This window comes from Bos indicus, chromosome 22, assembly GCF_029378745.1.
Source record: "Bos indicus isolate NIAB-ARS_2022 breed Sahiwal x Tharparkar chromosome 22, NIAB-ARS_B.indTharparkar_mat_pri_1.0, whole genome shotgun sequence".
Classification (NCBI taxonomy): domain Eukaryota; kingdom Metazoa; phylum Chordata; class Mammalia; order Artiodactyla; family Bovidae; genus Bos; species Bos indicus.
The window spans coordinates 21,393,527-21,411,105 of record NC_091781.1 but is presented as its reverse complement, the minus strand read 5'-3'; the positions used below and the strand labels follow the sequence as shown (position 1 = coordinate 21,411,105).

The 17,579-nt window shown below is 42.6% G+C and overlaps 1 long non-coding RNA gene across 3 annotated transcripts in view; it reads right to left on the bottom strand.

Moving 5' to 3' along the window:
• The window catches only part of LOC109576136 (uncharacterized), a 196,512-nt gene that overhangs the window by 11,406 nt on the left and 167,527 nt on the right, over positions 1-17,579 (bottom strand). The window lies entirely within an intron of this gene.

The following is a 17,579-nucleotide window of genomic DNA, read 5'->3' as shown; positions in this document are numbered from 1 at the left end:
CTTCATTCGGTTCGCCAGCTTCAGCAGAAAATAAATGGAATTCTTCTCCACCCCACATGCAGTAGATTCTACCAGTGGAGTTTGGGTGTGAGCACAAAGCTGGTACAACTGAAACAAAATTTGAAATTATAGCTCCCGTGGCCTTTGATGTATAATTGTGATTTCACCTTTTTCCAGACATCGCTTTTTCAACACTTCTATTTCAAGGTTCAAGTTGCCTTTAAAGTTACTCAGTAGCATGGAAACTTACACTGCCATATGTAAAATAGCCAATGGGAATTTGCTGTATGACGCGGGCAAATCATGGGCTCTGGGACATGTAGAGGAGTGGGATGGAGAGGGAGATGGGAGGGAGTTTCAAATGGGAGAGGATATATGTATACCTATGGCTGATTCATGTTGAGGTTTGACAGAAAACAAAATTCCGTAAAGCAGTTATCCTTCAATTAAAAAATAAAAAGTTACTCAGGTGAAGAATCAGTGCTATTGGACTATCATGTTATAGCACAGCGCTCACAAGCAGGACAGTCTTTTTGGCTCTCATGATTTAATTTTAAAAGTTTGCTGTAGCAACAACTAAGATTTCAAGATTTTGCCAATTTCCTTAACTAAAACATTTGTTATGTCAAAGGGTCTGGGAAGCTCCATTTCACCTTTCTAACGCTTGTATTACCTTTCCCATTTCTACTTATGTCCCTAAAATTCTGTAGTGATAAACCTTGTTTCCTCCTACAAATAAAGTCTTAAAGCTTTACTTGATATTCCCCACAGGGCAACTGTTCTTAGAACTCTGCGCCTCTACTCACACGCACAAAATACAACTCTTCATTTTGTTTTTAAAAAATGTGATTCAGCTTACCTGGTTTTCTTCAGTTGGTTTCATTTGGTTCCACTTTCTGAAAATGAATTGCTTGATTTTGCGCTTGTAAAAACTGCTTTCACCGTGTTTAAACATTTCCTAATGTAAATTATAAAGCAAGCAAACTTCACTTTTGGGAGCTAACCAGCAACACTGTCTTTGCAGTAGCAACCTAAGCACAGTGTTATTTTTGTGCTAATGGGAAATGACCAAGTTCTTCACGGTAAACTAAGGAATTATCACATGAAAATCTCAGTTACTGATTTCTCTATCTTCCTCCCATGGTTGGTTTGGGTAATGTGCTAATGAGAGACAGCCTGAAAGTTTCTGCTAATTGTTTTAAGGCTAATCACGAGAGCTTTCTGGGCAACACAGATGGAAATTTAGTCTTCTAAGACTATTAATTACTAAAGGAGAATAAGTGTGTACTTACACAAGTAGAGTTGGGTTTTGCTAAAATGTTTTTACAGATTTTAAAAAACAAAATGTGCTTGATAGCAGGCTTAATTTATATGACAATAAAAGTCACGTTTACACAAGACACGATGTCATAACAAAGGACTCCTACTGAAGGCTCTTGAGACAATGTGTTCCTATCTGCCACAGAGCAGGAGTGAAACTTTTCATTTTTAATTGGAGAATAATTGCTGTACAATGTTGTATTGATTTCTGCTGGATGACAATGTAGATCAGCTATAAGTGCACATATATTCCCTTCCTCTTGAGCCTCCCTCCCACCCCTGTCCCACTTCCCCGTCATCACAGAGCACAGGGCCGAGCTCCCCACCAGCTACCTATCTTACACATGGTAGTGAATGTAAGTCAGCGCTGCTTTCGATTTGCCCCACCCTCATCCCCTTATTGTGTCCACAAGTCTGTTCTCTGTGTCTGCATCTCTTCCTCCCGGGCAAATAAGTTCATCAGTACTGCTCTTTTAGGGTCCGTATATACGCGTGAATATACGGTATGTGTTTTCCTCTTTCTGACTTATACTCACTCTAACAGGCTCTAGATTTTTCCACCTCACTACAACTGACTCAAATGCATTCCTTTTTTATGGTGGAGTAATACTGGAAGTGTAAGTTGATACAGCCAGTATGGAAAAACAGTATGGAGATTCCTTAAAAATCTAGGAATAAAGCTACCATATGACCCAACGGTCCCACTACTGGGCATATACCCAAAGAAAACCATAATTCAAAAAGACAGATGCACCCCAATGTTCATAGCAGTGCTGTTTTCAATATCCAGGACATGAAAGTGATCTAGATGTCCATTGACAGATGAATGGATAAAGAAGCTGCGGTACATATATCCAACGGAATATTAACCATGAAAAGAAATTTTTCATTGTAAAGGTTAGAAATTGAGCCTTAGAGTGGTAAAGGAACTTGCCCAAGGACCTAAGTCCAAAATAAACGAAGGCCCCCCGACTTGGCCAAACAAGAGAGCGCTCTTATACCTACCATTTTCCCTCCGTAAAAGGGCTATCATATCTTATTAGCAGCAGTTTCCCATAATGGTTCTTCCTTTACAGGAAGTCCTTATGCAGAACTGTAGTTTGTCCAGTACAAATGGATTTCCTTTTCAAACCTCTTTCATAAGAGGATCTACACGCTAGAAAGTGCTGAAGGTGATTACTTTGTCAAGAGTGAAAACTTGGTGGCAAAGATAAGCTTCTAAAATCTCTATCTTTTACAACTACCGATCTCATGTCAATACCTCTATTTAACTGCATTTTTCAACAGGAGAATCTGTTTTCTCAGATAAGGTGGCTTTCTCCCCATGAAATATTCCACACAGGCTAGCATCCTTTGTACCACAGAAGTCAGTGTTGATTGGCCAACTCTGCTCTCCTTTCGTTATACTGATCACTTGTTCACAATCAACTAGAATGTTGGAAAACCCCCATAAAGATTTCGATTTTACAGAAAGTACCCAAAATTCCACCAGTTTTGCATCACAAAGTAGTGGTTAAGGTAGAGTTTTGAGTAAAATGCCATGCGTGTGGTTTTTGTGGGTGGTTACAGCTCAGAGCGACTCTTGGGCCTCGTCAGTAATCTCCAGGCGACAACGAGGATGGCTATTACAAACTAAGACAATTCTGATCTTCATAGCAAACATCTCTCCGTCTTTGATATCCTATGCCACCTTAGGCAACTCACAACCTCAAGGCTGATCTCAAAACCTACCAATGGAAGATAATAAAAAGACCGCTGGCAGGTTTTACACTGGGTTAGGTTTGACAATGCTCATGGGCTGTGAACTCTCCAGCCGCTGGTAGTTTAAACTCATCTGGTAAAACAAATCTCTAGCCCACTGGGGTACTACATTAAAAAAGAAAGAAAGAAAAAAGAATTAACCTAAGGAGAAACTTAAAATATTTTAAGGTCATGACAAACTAGTGTGAAAGAGAATCCTAACACCTAGAAGTGAAACTGCATCATCCACCCAGCCTGGAAAGAAAAAAGAAAGCTAAAAACCACGATCGATTAAGAATGCCGAGTCTCAGAAAACCCCTAAGGTGAATTCTGAACAACAACAAAAAAAGAGTCCCACAACACGAGAAGTGCATACTGTATGCAAGAACTGCTAATGGAAAGAGTTTGCCAGCATTTCTGTAATGACCTCACGAAAGACGACTTCTCCTATGTAAATGAAACTGTAGACAATCCAGGAATTTAACCTGTCCATTTCAGAACTGAATTAAGCTAGTGATTTAATCTTTTTGACATACCTGTTACCTATACCATCTCATGAAGACTTGTCAGAAAGCTTTGTAGAACAAGAAAAACAATTAAGATGTGATATGAGACTAGGAAGCAAAACCACACAAGGCCGGAGTGCTAAATGTTAGTTTACTTCAGAGCCCCCCTGGCAGCAGGATGAGAGGAAAATGACCTTGAGGCTGATGAGAGTCTTCATACCAGCTCTACCACTTCAAAGCTATGACTTAAAGCAAGTTTTTTAATCATTGTAATTTTCACACACACATATACACACACACCCTGCCCCCCTCCACCATTTAAAGAGTGGAGACACTACCATTTCTTTGGACAGCAATACGCTTTAAGAAAGACAATATAGGGGACTGCTCTGGTGCTCCAGTGGTTAAGACTTCGTGCCGCCACTGCAGAGGCATGGGCTCTGGTCCCATCACTTCATGGGAAATAGATGGGGAAACAGTGGCAGACTTTCTTTTGGGGGGCTCCAAAATGACTGCAGCCATGAAATTAAAAGACGCTTACTCCTTGGAAGGAAAGTTATGACCAACCTAGACAGCATATTCAAAAGCAGAGACATTACTTTGTCAACAAAGGTTCGTCTAGTCAAGGCTATGGTTTTTCCAGTAGTCATGTATGGATGTGAGAGTTGGACCATAAAGAAGGCTGAAGGCCAAAGAACTGATGCTCTTGAACTGTGGTGTTGGAGAAGACTCTTGAGAATCTCTTGGATGGCAAGGAGATAAAATCAGTCAATCCTAAAAGAAATCAATACTGAATATTCATTAGAAGGACTGATGCTGAAATTGAAGCTCCAGTACTTTGGCCACCTGATGCAAAAAGCCAACTCATTAGAAAATACCTTGATGCTGGGAAAAATTGAAGGCAGGAGGAGAAGGGGATGACATAGGACAAGATGGTTGGATGGCATCACTGACTGAATGGACATGAGTTTGAGCAAGCTCTGGGAGACAGGGAAAGACTGGGAAGCCTGGCGTGCTGCAATCCATGGGGTTGCAAAGAGTCGGACACACCTGACCGACTGAACAACAATAGTTTAGCAGTGACCCAAAAGGAGTTGCACAGACAATAAAAGATCAGGCAGTCACCACTCTTTTTGCTGCAGACCACTGAATCTTATAACTAACCGATACTCAATGCCTCTAGCTTCAAGACTCCTGCTCCACAACTCAAAACCATCCCCTACTGCTCCCTTTCTATGTGTGTTAGCCGCTCAGTTGTGTCTGACTCTTTGCGACCCCATGGACTGTAGCCCGCCAGGCTCCTCTGTCCATGGAGTTCTTCACGCAAGAATACTGGAGTGGGTTGCCATTCCCTTCTCCAGGGGATCTTCCTGACCCAGGAATTGAACCTGGGTCCTCCTGCATTGTAGGCAGATTCTTTACTCTCTGATCCATAATTAGGCTACCGTGATCTTCCCCCTTCTTTCAATTCTTGTAAGAGATAAACCTATAACTGTGTTCTCTCCAGGCATGTGTCCTCTGGACCCACCTGCACCTCCATACCCCTCTCTCCACCTGACTCCCTCACCCAACCAGGCTAAAAGACAATCCCTCAACCATCTGGGGACGATTATGACACCTCTCAGATCATACCAAAAGAGACAAAACACATCAAGAAGTTATGGCCAGGACTTCCCTGGTGGTTCAGTGGCTAAGACTCCAGGCTCCTAATACAGGAGACATGGATTTGATCCCTGGTCAGAGAATTAGATCCCACATGCCACAACTAAAGATCCTGCACGCCACAGCTAAAAATCAGCACAGCCAAATAAATACTTAAAAAAAAAAATTATGGCCATAACACAGAAGTATGGTTTCTTTATATATGAATATACACACAACGTGGATGAATCTCAAAAGGATTATGTTAAACAAACTAAATCAGACTCAGAAGGACACATGGTGTGTCATTCCATGGATATGACATTCTTGAAAAAACCTACAGGAACAGAAATCAGGTCAGTGGTTGCCAGAGACAGGCGGCGGTACCGAGAGGAAATTTATTACAGAGGGACACAAGTGAAACATTCTGGGTGATGGAAATAACCTCAGTGTATCGGCGGCTACTTGATTATACAAACCTTTCAAAATTCATAGTACCGTAACCTAAGAAGGGTATATTTTGCTATATACAAATTATACTTCAGTAAACTTGACATGAAAAAAACTAGTGGGAAGGGGTAAAGGTCCAGGCCTGAAGTAACCTGCTCCCCAGGAACTCTGATGCAGGCTGTCCACGGCCCATGTTCTGAGAACTGCTGACGTCTGGGTTGTGTCACAATGCCTTCGTCCTTAGCTCATATGTACTGTGCTTACTTTTTGAGCTGAGTATCATTTCACAGTGATTAGGAGGATCTGGGTCAGAAATGTGCCCACTGGGGAGTCTAGAAGGGCTGGCACTGAGACTCAAAAAAAAAAAAAGGATTTTTTTCTACTTTTAAAGAAATGTCTGTGTTTTAGAACTTACAAACATAACAGTCCTATAAATACACTGCATTTGTTTTCTCTTGCTACTACTAACAAATTTTCCAAAACTTTAAAGTTATCTTAAGCTTCTGGTTATCAGTCTTACGTGAGTTGACAGGGTTAAAGCCTTCTGGAGGCCCTAGGGGAGATTCATTTCCTTCCCTTTTTCAGCTTCTAAAGCTGCCTGTGTTCCCTGGCTCGTTGCCTGCTCCCACCTGCAAAGCTAGAAATGGCTGATCAAATCCCTCACAGGCTGTACCACACTGACTGTGATGCCATGCCTTCCTCTTTTACTTACTAGGACTTTTGTGATGACACTAGTCCCATGCGACTAATCCAGGAAGTCTCCCTATCTCAACATCCTCAACATAACCACATCTGCCAAATCCCTTTTGCCATGGAAGGTAATATAGTCACAAGACCTAGGCATTCGGACATGAACATCCTTGAGGGGCCCATGATTCCACCTACCACATTTGCCTAAGCAGAAACCAGGCAGTTGCTCCTGTTTAAGACAAAAAAAACAAATCACCAATCTGTTTTCATGCCTGATGGATTTGAATACAACTGGGAAAGTCATATTTTCTTCTGGTCCAATAGGCTGAACAAGTCAGTTAATCAGCATGACCATATAGAATGATGAAGCCACCACATATAATCGCCCAAGAGAGTCTGTGGCTTCCTTTTACTTTCACTACTGCTATTCCTGGAGAACCAGAAAAAAATATTAAAAATGTGTTTACTTTTGAACACACACACACACCCCTTATTAGAGTTTTTATTGACTAGGGTTTTACCTGTAAGAATTAACATTTCAAAACAAGTTAAAATTCATTAAGGTACAAAGAAAACAAGATTGGGCCAAAAACTTCCCACCCAGATAACCCTTGTTGATTAAACAAGCAAACAACAAAAGATGTATAAGATTAGAACATTTAAATAATATGCCATTCATATCTTAAGTGAACCGTTTTTTCAAACTTATTGCTCACTTTTAAATTTCTTTGATATTTCTTAATTTTGAAAAAAAATTTTTAATATTCTGATTGTCAGTTCAGTTCAGTCACTCAGTCGTGTCCCACTCTTTGCAACCCCATGGACTGCAGCACACAAGGCCTCCCTGTCCATCACCAACTCCCAGACTTTACTCAAACTCATGTCCATTGAGTCAGTGATGCCATCCAACCATCCCATCCTCTGTCGATCCCTTGTCCTCCCACCTTCAATCTTTCCCAGCATCAGGGTCTTTTCAAAAGAGTCAGTTCTGTGCATCAGGTGGTCAAGATATTGGAGTTTCAGCTTCAGCATCAGTCCTTCCAATGAATATTCAGGACTGATGTTCTTTAAGATGGACTGGTTGGATCTCCTTGCAGTCCAAGGGACTCTCAAGAATCTTCTCCAACACCACAGTTTAAAAGCATCAGTTATTTGGGCCTCAGCTTTCTTTATAGTCCAAATCTCACATCCATACATGAAAAACCATAGTTTTGACTAGACGGACCTTTGTTGGCAAAGTAATGTCTCTGCTTTTTAATACACTGTCTAGGTTGGTCATGGCTTTTCTTCCAAGGAGCAAGTGTCTTTTAATTTCATGGCTGCAGTCATCATCTGCAGTGATTTTGGAGCCCAAAAAAATAAAAGTCTGTCACTGTTCCCACTGTTTCCCCATCTGGCCATGAAGTGATGGGACCGGATGCCATGATCTTAGTTTTGTGAATGTTGAGTTTTAAGCCAACTTTTTCACTCTCCTCTACACTTTCATCAAGAGGCTCATTAGTTCTTCTTCGCTTTCTGCCATAAGGGTGGTGTCATCTGCATATCTGAGGTTATTGATATTTCTCCCAGCAGTCTTGATTCCAGCTTGTACTTCATCCAGCCCAGCATTTCGCATGATGTACTCTGCATGTAAGTTAAATAAGCAGGGTGACAATATACAGCCTTGACATACTCCTTTCCCTATTTGGAACCAGTCTGTTGTTCCATGTCCAATTCTAACTGTTGCCTCCTGACCTGCATACAGATCGCTCAAGAGGCAGGTCAGGTGATCTGGTATTCCCATCTCTTGAAGAATTTTCCAGTTTGCTGTGGTCCACACAATCAAAGGCTTTGGCATAGTCAATAAAGCAGAAGTGGGTATTTTTCTGGAACTCTCTTGCTTTTCTGATGACCCAACAGATGTTGGCAATTTGATCTCTGGTTCCTCTGCCTTTTCTAAATCCAGCTTGAACATCTGGAAGTTCACGGTTCATGTACTGTTGAAGCTTAGCTTGGAGAATTTTGAGCATTACTTTACTAGCGTGTGAGATGAGGGCAATTGTGTGGTAGTTTGAGCATTCTTTGGCATTGCCTTTCTTTGGGATTGGAATGAAAACTGACCTTTTCCAGTCCTGTGGCCACTGCTGAGTTTTCCAAATTTGCTGGCATATTGAGTGCAGCACTTTCTTTCATAGCATCATCATTTAGGATTTGAAATAGCTCAACTGGAATTCCATCACCTCCACTAGCTTTGTTCATAGTGATGCTTCCTAAGGCCCACTTGCCTTCACATCCCAGGATGTCTGGCTCTAGGTGGGTGATCACACCATCATGATTATCTGGGTCATGAAGATCTTTTTTGTACAGTTCTTCTGTGTATTCCTGCCACCTCTTCTTAATATCTTCTGCTTGTTAGGTCCATACCATTTCTGTCCTTTATTGTGCCTATCTTTGCATGAAATGTTCCCTAGGTATCTCCAATTTTCTTGGAGAGATCTCTAGACTTTCCCATTCTATTGTTTTCCTCTTTTTTTTTTTTTTTTTTGCACTGATCACTGAAGAAGGCTTTCTTATCTCTCTTTGGTATTCTTTGGAACTCTGCATTCAAATGAGTGTATCTTTCCTTTTCTGCTTTGGTTTTCACTTCTTTTCTTTTCACAGCTATTTGTAAGGTCTCCTCAGACAGCCATTTTGCTTTTTTGCATTTCTTTTTCTTGGTGATGGTCTTGATCCCTGTCTCCTGTACAATGTCACGAATCTCCATCCATTGTTCTTCAGGCAATCTATCAGTTCTAATCCCTTAAACCTATTTGTCACTTCCACTGTATAATCATAAGGGATTTGATTTAGGTCATACCTGAATGGTCTAGTGGTTTTACCTACTTTCTTCAATTTAAGTCTGAATTTGGCAATAAGGAGTTCATGATCTGAGCCACAGTCATCTCCCAGGCTTGTTTTTGCTGACCGTATAGAGCTCCTTCATCTTTGGCTGCAAAGCATATAATCAAGCTGATTTTGGTAATGACCATCTGGTTATGTCCATGTACAGAGTCTTGTTACTGGAAGAGGGTGTTTGCTATGACCAGAGCGTTGTCTTGGAAAAACTCTATTAGCCTTGCCCTGCTTCGTTCTGTACTCCAAGGCCAAATTTGCCTATTACTCCAGGTGTTTCTTGATTTCCTACATGTGCATTCCAGTCCCATATAATGAAAATAACATCTTTTTTGGGTGTTAGTTCTAGAAAATCTGTAGGTCTTCATAGAACTGTTCAAGTTCAGCTTCTTCAGCATTACTGGTCAGGGTATATAGACTTGGATTACCGTGATATTGAATGGTTTGCCTTGGAAACAGCCTTCTGTCACTTTTGAGATTGCATCCAAGTACTTCATTTCAGACTCTTTTGTTGACTATGATGGCTACTCCATTTCTTCTAAGGGATTCCTGCCCACAGTAGTAGATATAACGGTCATCTGAGTTAAATTCACCCATTCCAGTCCATTTTAGTTCACTGATTCCTAAAATGTCGATATTCATTCTTGTCATCTCCTGTTTGACCACTTCCAATTTGGCTTGATTCATGGACCTAACATTCCAGGTTCCTATGCAATATTGGTTTTTACAGCATCACACTTTGCTACTATCACCAGTCACATTCACAGCTGGGTGTTGTTTTTGCTTTGGCTCCATCTCTTCATTCTTTCTGGAGTTATTTCTTCACTGATCTCCAGTAGCATACTGGGCACCTACCAACCTGGGGAGTTCATCTTTCAGTGTCTTACTTTTTCCTGTTCCATACTGTTCATGGGGTTCTCAAGGCAAGAATACTGAAGTGGTTTGCCATTCCCTTCTCCAGTGGACCACATTTTATCACAACTCTTCACCATGACCCATCCGTCTTGGTGACCCTACATGGCATCGCTCGTAGTTTCATTGAGTTAGACAAGGCTGTGGTCCATATGATCAAATTGGTTAGTTTTCTGTGATTGTGGTTTTCAGTCTGTCTGCCCTCTGATGGAGAAGGACTAGAGGCTTATGAAAGCTTCCTGACGGGAGAGACTGACTAGGGGGAAACTGGGTCCTGTTCTGATGGGCAGGGCCATGCTCAGTAAATCTTTAATCCAATTTTCTGCTGATGGGTGGAGCTGTGTTCCCTCCCTGTTATTTACCTAGGGCCAAACTATGGTGGGGACTTCCCTGTTGGCTCAGACTATAAAGCGGCTGCCTACAATGTAGGAGACCAGGGTTCAATCCTTGGGTTGGGAAGATCACCTGGAGAAGGAAATGGCAATCCACTCCGGTATTCTTGCTTGGAAAATCCCATGAACGGAGGAGCCTGGTAGGCTACAGTCCATGGGGTAGTAAAGAGTCAGACACGACTGAGCAACTTCACTCACAAACTATGGTGGGGGCTCTGAAAGAGATGGGAATACCAGACCACCTGACCTGTCTCCTGAAAAACCTATATGCAGGTCAGGAAGCAACAGAACTGGAAGAAAAACAGACTGGTTCCAAATAGGAAAAGGAGTACGTCAAGGCTGTATATTGTCACCCTGCTTATTTAACTTCTATGCAGAGTACATCATGAGAAACGCTGCAGTGGAAGAAGCACAAGCTGGAATCAAGATTGCCAGGAGAAATATCAATAACCTCAGATATGCAGATGACACCACCCTTATGGCAGAAAGTGAAGAGGAACTAAAAAGCCTCTTGATGAAAGTGAAAGAGGAGAGTGAAAAAGTTGGCTTAAAGCTCAACATTCAGAAAACGAAGATCATGGCATCTGGTCCCATCACTTCATGGGAAATAGATGGGGAAACAGTGGAAACAGTGTCAGACTTTTATTTTTTTGGGTTCCAAAATCACTGTAGATGGTGATTGCAGCCATAAAATTAAAAGACGCTTACTCCTTGGAAGGAAAGTTATGATCAACCTAGATAGCATATTAAAAAGCAGAGACATTACTTTGCCAACAAAGGTCCGTCTAGTCAAGGCTATGGTTTTTCCATTGGTCATGTATGGATATGTGAGTTGGACTGTGAGGAAAGCTGAGCTCCAAAGAATTGATGGTTTTGAACTGTGGTATTGGAGAAGATTCTTGAGAGTACCTTGGACTGCAAGGAGATCTAACCAGTCCATCCTAAAGGAGACCAGTCCTGGGTGTTCATTGGAAGGACTGATGCTGAGGCTGTAACTCCAATACTTTGGCCACCTCATGCGAAGAGTTGACTCATTGGAAAAGACTCTGATGCTGGGAGGGATTGGGGGCAGGAGGAGAAGGTGATGACAGAGGATGAGATGACTGGATGGCATCACCGACTCGATGGACATGAGTTTGGGTGAACTCTGGGAGTTGGCGATGGACAGGGAGGCCTGGCGTGCTGCGATTCATGGGGTTGCAAAGAGTCCGACACGACTGAGCGACTGAACTAAACTGAAACTATGGTGGAGGTAATGAAGATAATGCAACCTCCTTCAAAAGGTCTCATGTATGTACTGTTACACTCAGTGCCCCCAACCCTGCAGCAGGCCACCACCAAGCCATACCTCTGCTGGAAACTTCTGGACACTCCCAGGCAAGAGTGGGTCAGTCTCTTGCGGGGTCACTGCTCCTTTCTCCTGGGTCTTAGTGTGTACAAGGTTCTGTTTGTACCCTTCAAGGGTCTATTTCCCAGTCCTGCGTATTTTTGAAAGGACAGTCTCCAACAAAAGAGGCTGGGAAAAGTGGATATCCACAGGCAAAAGAATGAAACTAGACTATACACAAACATCAACTTAAAATGTATTAAAAATTTATATATAAGACCTGAAACTGTAAAACTCCAAAAAGAAAACAAAGAGGAAAAGCTTCATGACATTGGTCTTGGCACTGATTTGAATGCCAAAAAGGACAGGCAAGAAAAGCAAAATGGACGAGTCGGGGCTACATCAAACTAAAAAGTTTCTGCACAGCAAAGTAAACAATCAAGAGTCAAAAGGCAACCTATGAAAAGGTAGAAAGTATCTGCAAACTGATAAGAGATTAATATTCAAAATATATAAGGAATGGGTACAATTCAATAGCAAAACAGAACGAATAGCCTGGTCAAAATGGACAGAAGATTTGGGAAGACATTTCTCCAAAGAAGATCTGCAAACAGCCAACCGGTACATGACAAGATGCTCATCATCAGGAAAGTGCAAATCAAAACCACAATGAGAAATCACCTTATGCCTCTCAGGATGGCCATTATCAAATAACACGTGTTGGTGAGGATGTAGAGAAACTGGAACCCTAGTGCACTGATGGTGAGATTGTTGGATGGCACAGCCACTATGCAAAATGGTACAGAGGTTCCTCAAAAATCAAAACTAGAACTACCATATGATCCAGCAACACCAATCTCTTGGTATTTATCCAAGAGAAATGAAATCAAGATCTCTAAGAGCTGGATGTACTCCCCTGTTCACTGAAGCATTGGCCACAAGTGCTAAAGGGTGGAAACGACTATTAGTCAACAGACGAATGGATAAAGAAGATATGGCATACACAGTGCAATATTATTCAGCCAGAAAGAGAAGGATGTCCTTTTGTATGCTACAAAATGGATGAAACGGGAGGGCATTATACAAAGTGAAAAAGCCAGCCAGAACAGATACTGCATTTTACACTTACATGAGTTACCTAAACTTAACTAAGCAGATGGAGTATGGTGGCAGCCAGAGTCTGAAGGAAAAGAGGAAATGGGGAGTTGTTATTCGATGGGTATACATTTCCAGTCGTGCAAGATGAAAAAGTTCCAGAGATTTGCTACACAATATTGTGCTTGTAGTTAACACTGTACACTAATCTTTTATGAGAAGAGGTCTCATCTTATGTATGTTCTTACTATACTTAAAAAAAAAAAAACAGGATAGGGAAAGGGATAGTTAGGGAGTTTGGGATAGACATGTACACACTGCTATATTTAAAACGGATAACCAACAAGGACCTACTGTACAGCACAGAGTTTTGAGCAATGTTATGTGGCAGAATGGATGGGAGGGGAGTTCAGGGGAGAATGGATATATATATGTGTGTACAGTTGGGCCCCTTTGCTATTGACCTGAAACCATCACAACATTGTTAACTGGCTATACTCCAATACAAAATGTGGGCTTCCCAGGCGGTGCAGTGGTAAAGAATCCACCTGCCCATGCAGGAGACACTAGTGGGTTCCATCCATGGGTCGGGAAGATCCCCTAGAGAAAGAAAATTCTTGCCTGAAAAATTCCATGGACAGGGAAGCCTGGCAGGTTAAAGTCCATAGGGTTGCAAAGAGTTGGACATGACTGAGCGACTAACACTCACATAATACAAAATAAAGTTACATGTATGTGTGTGGCTGAGTCCCTTTGCCGTTCACCTGAAACTCCCACAACATTGTTAATCCGCTATATCCCAATACAAGATGTTTTTGGTATTAAAAACAGATAAATAAATAATTTTTTTTTTAAGTTAAAGGACAAAAAAGAAAAAGACAGCAGCCCAGAAGGTTTGATTTTGCTGGTGGTAGCTTCTGCCTCGGCTCACCAAAGAGTAGAGAACACTTTTCTGTGCTGCTTGTGCAGTGAATTTCAGGCAGTTTCTCTTGGGTTAGGGTGATGGATACAGAAGCCAAATTATGGAGTCCACTAAAAATATTAAGAAATCCACAAGAGCCTACTGGAATCTTCACTCAGGGCCATTCCTGATGCTTAGCACACCCCAGATCTCCAGCTTTCCAGTATACAAGAACCTCAAGGTTGCTCTGAGTGACCACACTGGACATTCATCTTTAAAGAGGACCTGGAAAACCTCATCATGAGCCACCACAGGGTTTGGAAAACACTGGAAAGAGCCTGTTTAATAAAAGCAAGAGAGACTGAGATAACAGCGGGACTGCAGACAAGATGGAGGAGCAGAAGGACTTGAACCTACCTCCTCTCAGGAAAACATGAAAATCACAACTAACTGCTGAACAACTATCAACAAAAAAAAACACTGCAACCTACCAATAACGGACATTCTACATCCGAAGACAAAGAAGAAGCCACAACAAGACCACAGGAGGGGCACCTTCACAACACTAGCTAATCCCTACCTACCTATGTGTGCGTGCTAAGCCCCTTCAGTCGCGTCCAGCTCTGTGCAACCCTACGGTCTGCAGCCTGCCAGGCTCCTCCGTCCATGGGATTCTCCAGGCAAGAATACTGGAGTAGGTTGCCATGCCCGCCTCCAGGGGATCTTTCTGACCCAGGTATCAAACCTGCGTCTCTACGTCTACCTGTACCGGCAGGCAGGTTCTTTACCATTAGCACCACCTGGGAAGCTCACCTACTGTGTGGGCGATCCACAAACTGGATAATCATTATATTGCAGAGGGTCTCCTGCAGGAGTGAAAGTTCTGAGCCCATCAGGCTCCCCAGTCTGGGGGTCTGGTATCAGGAGGCAGAGCCCCCATTTGGCTTTGAAGGCCAGCAGGGCTTGAGTGGAGGAGCTCCACAGAATTAGGGGAAATAGAGACTCCACTCTTGAAAGGTGCACACATGGTTTCACATACAGTGGGAACCAGGGTAAATCAGTGACTCCCCAGGGCTTCCTTGGTGGCTCAGTGGTAAAGAATCTGCCTGCGATGCAGGAGACAGAGGAGACATGGGTTCAATCCCTGGGTAGGGAAGATCCCCTGGAAGAGGAATGACAACCCACTCCAGTTTTCTTATCCAGAAAATTCAATGGACAGAGGAACCTGGCAGGTTACAGCCTGTGGGGCTGCAAAGAGTCGGACATGACTGTGCAACTGAGCATGCATGCCCCAGGAGTCCAGGCCAGATGTACCTGCAGGACTTGGAGAGTATCCCGGCAAGGCAGGGGTCGGCTACGGCCCACTGCAGGGGCAAGAACACCAGCGGTACAGGGCCCTACGGTGTACTTCTGGAGGGAGCTTTCCTGGAAGTCCTGTCTCGGCACCAAGACCTGGCCGCACTCAATAGCCTGCAGGCTCCAGTGCTGGGACACCTCAGACCAAACAACCAACAGGGTGGAAACACAGCCCCACTCATCAACAGACAGGCTGCCTCAAGTCATCCTGAGCCAACAGCCACCTCGAGACATGCCCCTTGACACAGCCCTGCCCACCAGAGTGACAAAATCCAGCTCCACTCACCAGTGGGCAGGCACCAGTGCCTCCCACCACAAAGTCTGCACAAGCCCCGGAACCAAACTCATCCACCTGGGGTTAAGTATTAGAGAAATGCAAATCAAAACTACAATGAGAAAAAATAAAAAATAAAAATACAAGGAGGTATCATCTTACGCTATGCAGAATGGCCATAATCAAAAAATCTACAAACAATAAATGCTGGAGAGTGTGGAGAAAAGGGAACCCACTGGCACTGCAGGTCGGAATGTAAATTCGTACAGCCATTATGGAGAACAATATGGAGGTTCTTTTAAAAATTAAAAAATATAGAACAACTAATGACCCAGCCATCCCACTACTGGGCATATAAAACTACTAATGACCCAGCCATCACCCAGAAGTGAAAGTGAAAGTCACTCAGTTGTGTCCGACTTTTTGTGACCCCATGGACTATACAGTCCATGGAATTCTCCAGGCCAGAATACTGGAGTGGGTTGGGTAGCCATTCCCTTCTTCAGGGGATCTTCGCAACGCAGGGATCGAACCCAGGTCTCCCGCATTGCAGACAAATTCTTTACCAACTGAGCCACAAGGGAAGCCCGAGAATACTGCAGTGGGTAGCCTATCCCTTCTCCAGCGGATCCTCCTGACCCAGGAATCTAACCAGGGTCTCATACATTGCAGGCATATTCTTCACCAACTGAGCTATATAGCCTGGGAAAACTCTAATTCAAAAAGACACACGTGCCCCAATGTTCACTGCAGCACTACTGACAACAGCTAGGACATGGAAGCAACCTAAGTGTCCATCAACAGATGAATATGTGGTACATATATACAGCGAAATATTACTCAGCCATAAAAAGAAACAAAACTGGGTGATTTGTAGAGATGTGGATAGATCTAGAGACTGTCATACAAAGTGAAGTAAGTCAGAAGGAGAAAAACAAAACTAATTAATCGCATATTAACACATATGGAATCGAGAAAAATGGTACAGATGGACCTAGTTCCAGGGCAGGAATAGAGACACAGAGGAAGAGAAGGGATGCGTGGACACGGCATGGGGTGGGGCGGGGCGGGGGCAGGGATGAACTGGGAGGTTAGGACTGACATACATACACTCTGGAGTGTAAAACAAATAGCTAGTGGGACCCTGCAGTATAGCCCAGGGAGTTCAGCTCAGGGCTCCATGGTGACCTAGCCAGGTGGGATCAGGTATAGAATGGAGGGGAGGGGGAAGGCGGTCCAAGAGGGAAGGGATATATATATACACATAGCTCATTCATTTTGTTGTTCAGCAGAAACTAACACTGCATTGTAAAGCAATCATACTCCAATAAAAAATAAAATAGCTAGATGGGTATATTGTACAGCACGGGGAATATAGTCAATATTTCATAACAACTTTAAATGGAGTATAATCTTAAAAAATGTTGAATCACTATGCTGTGTAACTGAAAGTAATATAATATTGTAAATCAACAAACTTTCATGTTAAAGATTCAAGGTCTGCTGTTGGCAGAAATGTAAATTGATACAGTCACTATGGAAGACTGTACAAAGATTTCTTTAAAAAAAACTAGGAATAAAACCACCATATGATTCAGCAATCCCACTCCTAGGCATATACCCTGAAACCAAAATTGAAAAAGACATGTATTCCATTGTTCATTGCAGCACTATTTACAATAGCTAGCATATGGAAGCAACCTAGATGTTCATCGACAGATGAATGGATAAAGAAGTTATAGTACATATGCACAATGGAATATTATTCAACCATAAAAAAGGAACACCTTTGAGTCAGTTCTAATGAGGTGGATGAACCTAGAGCCCATTATACAAAGTGAAATCAGTCAGAAAGAGAAAGATAAATACCGCATTCTAACACATATATACGGAAGCTAGAAGAATGGTACTGAAGAATTTATTTACAGGGCAGCAGTGGAGAAAGACATATAGAATAGACTTATGGACATGGAGTGAGGGGAGGAGAGGGTGAGATGTATGGAAAGAGTAACAGGGAAACTTCCATTACCACATGTAAAATAGATAGCCAACGGGAATTTGCTGTATGGCTCAGGAAACTCAAACAGGGGCTCTGTATCAACCT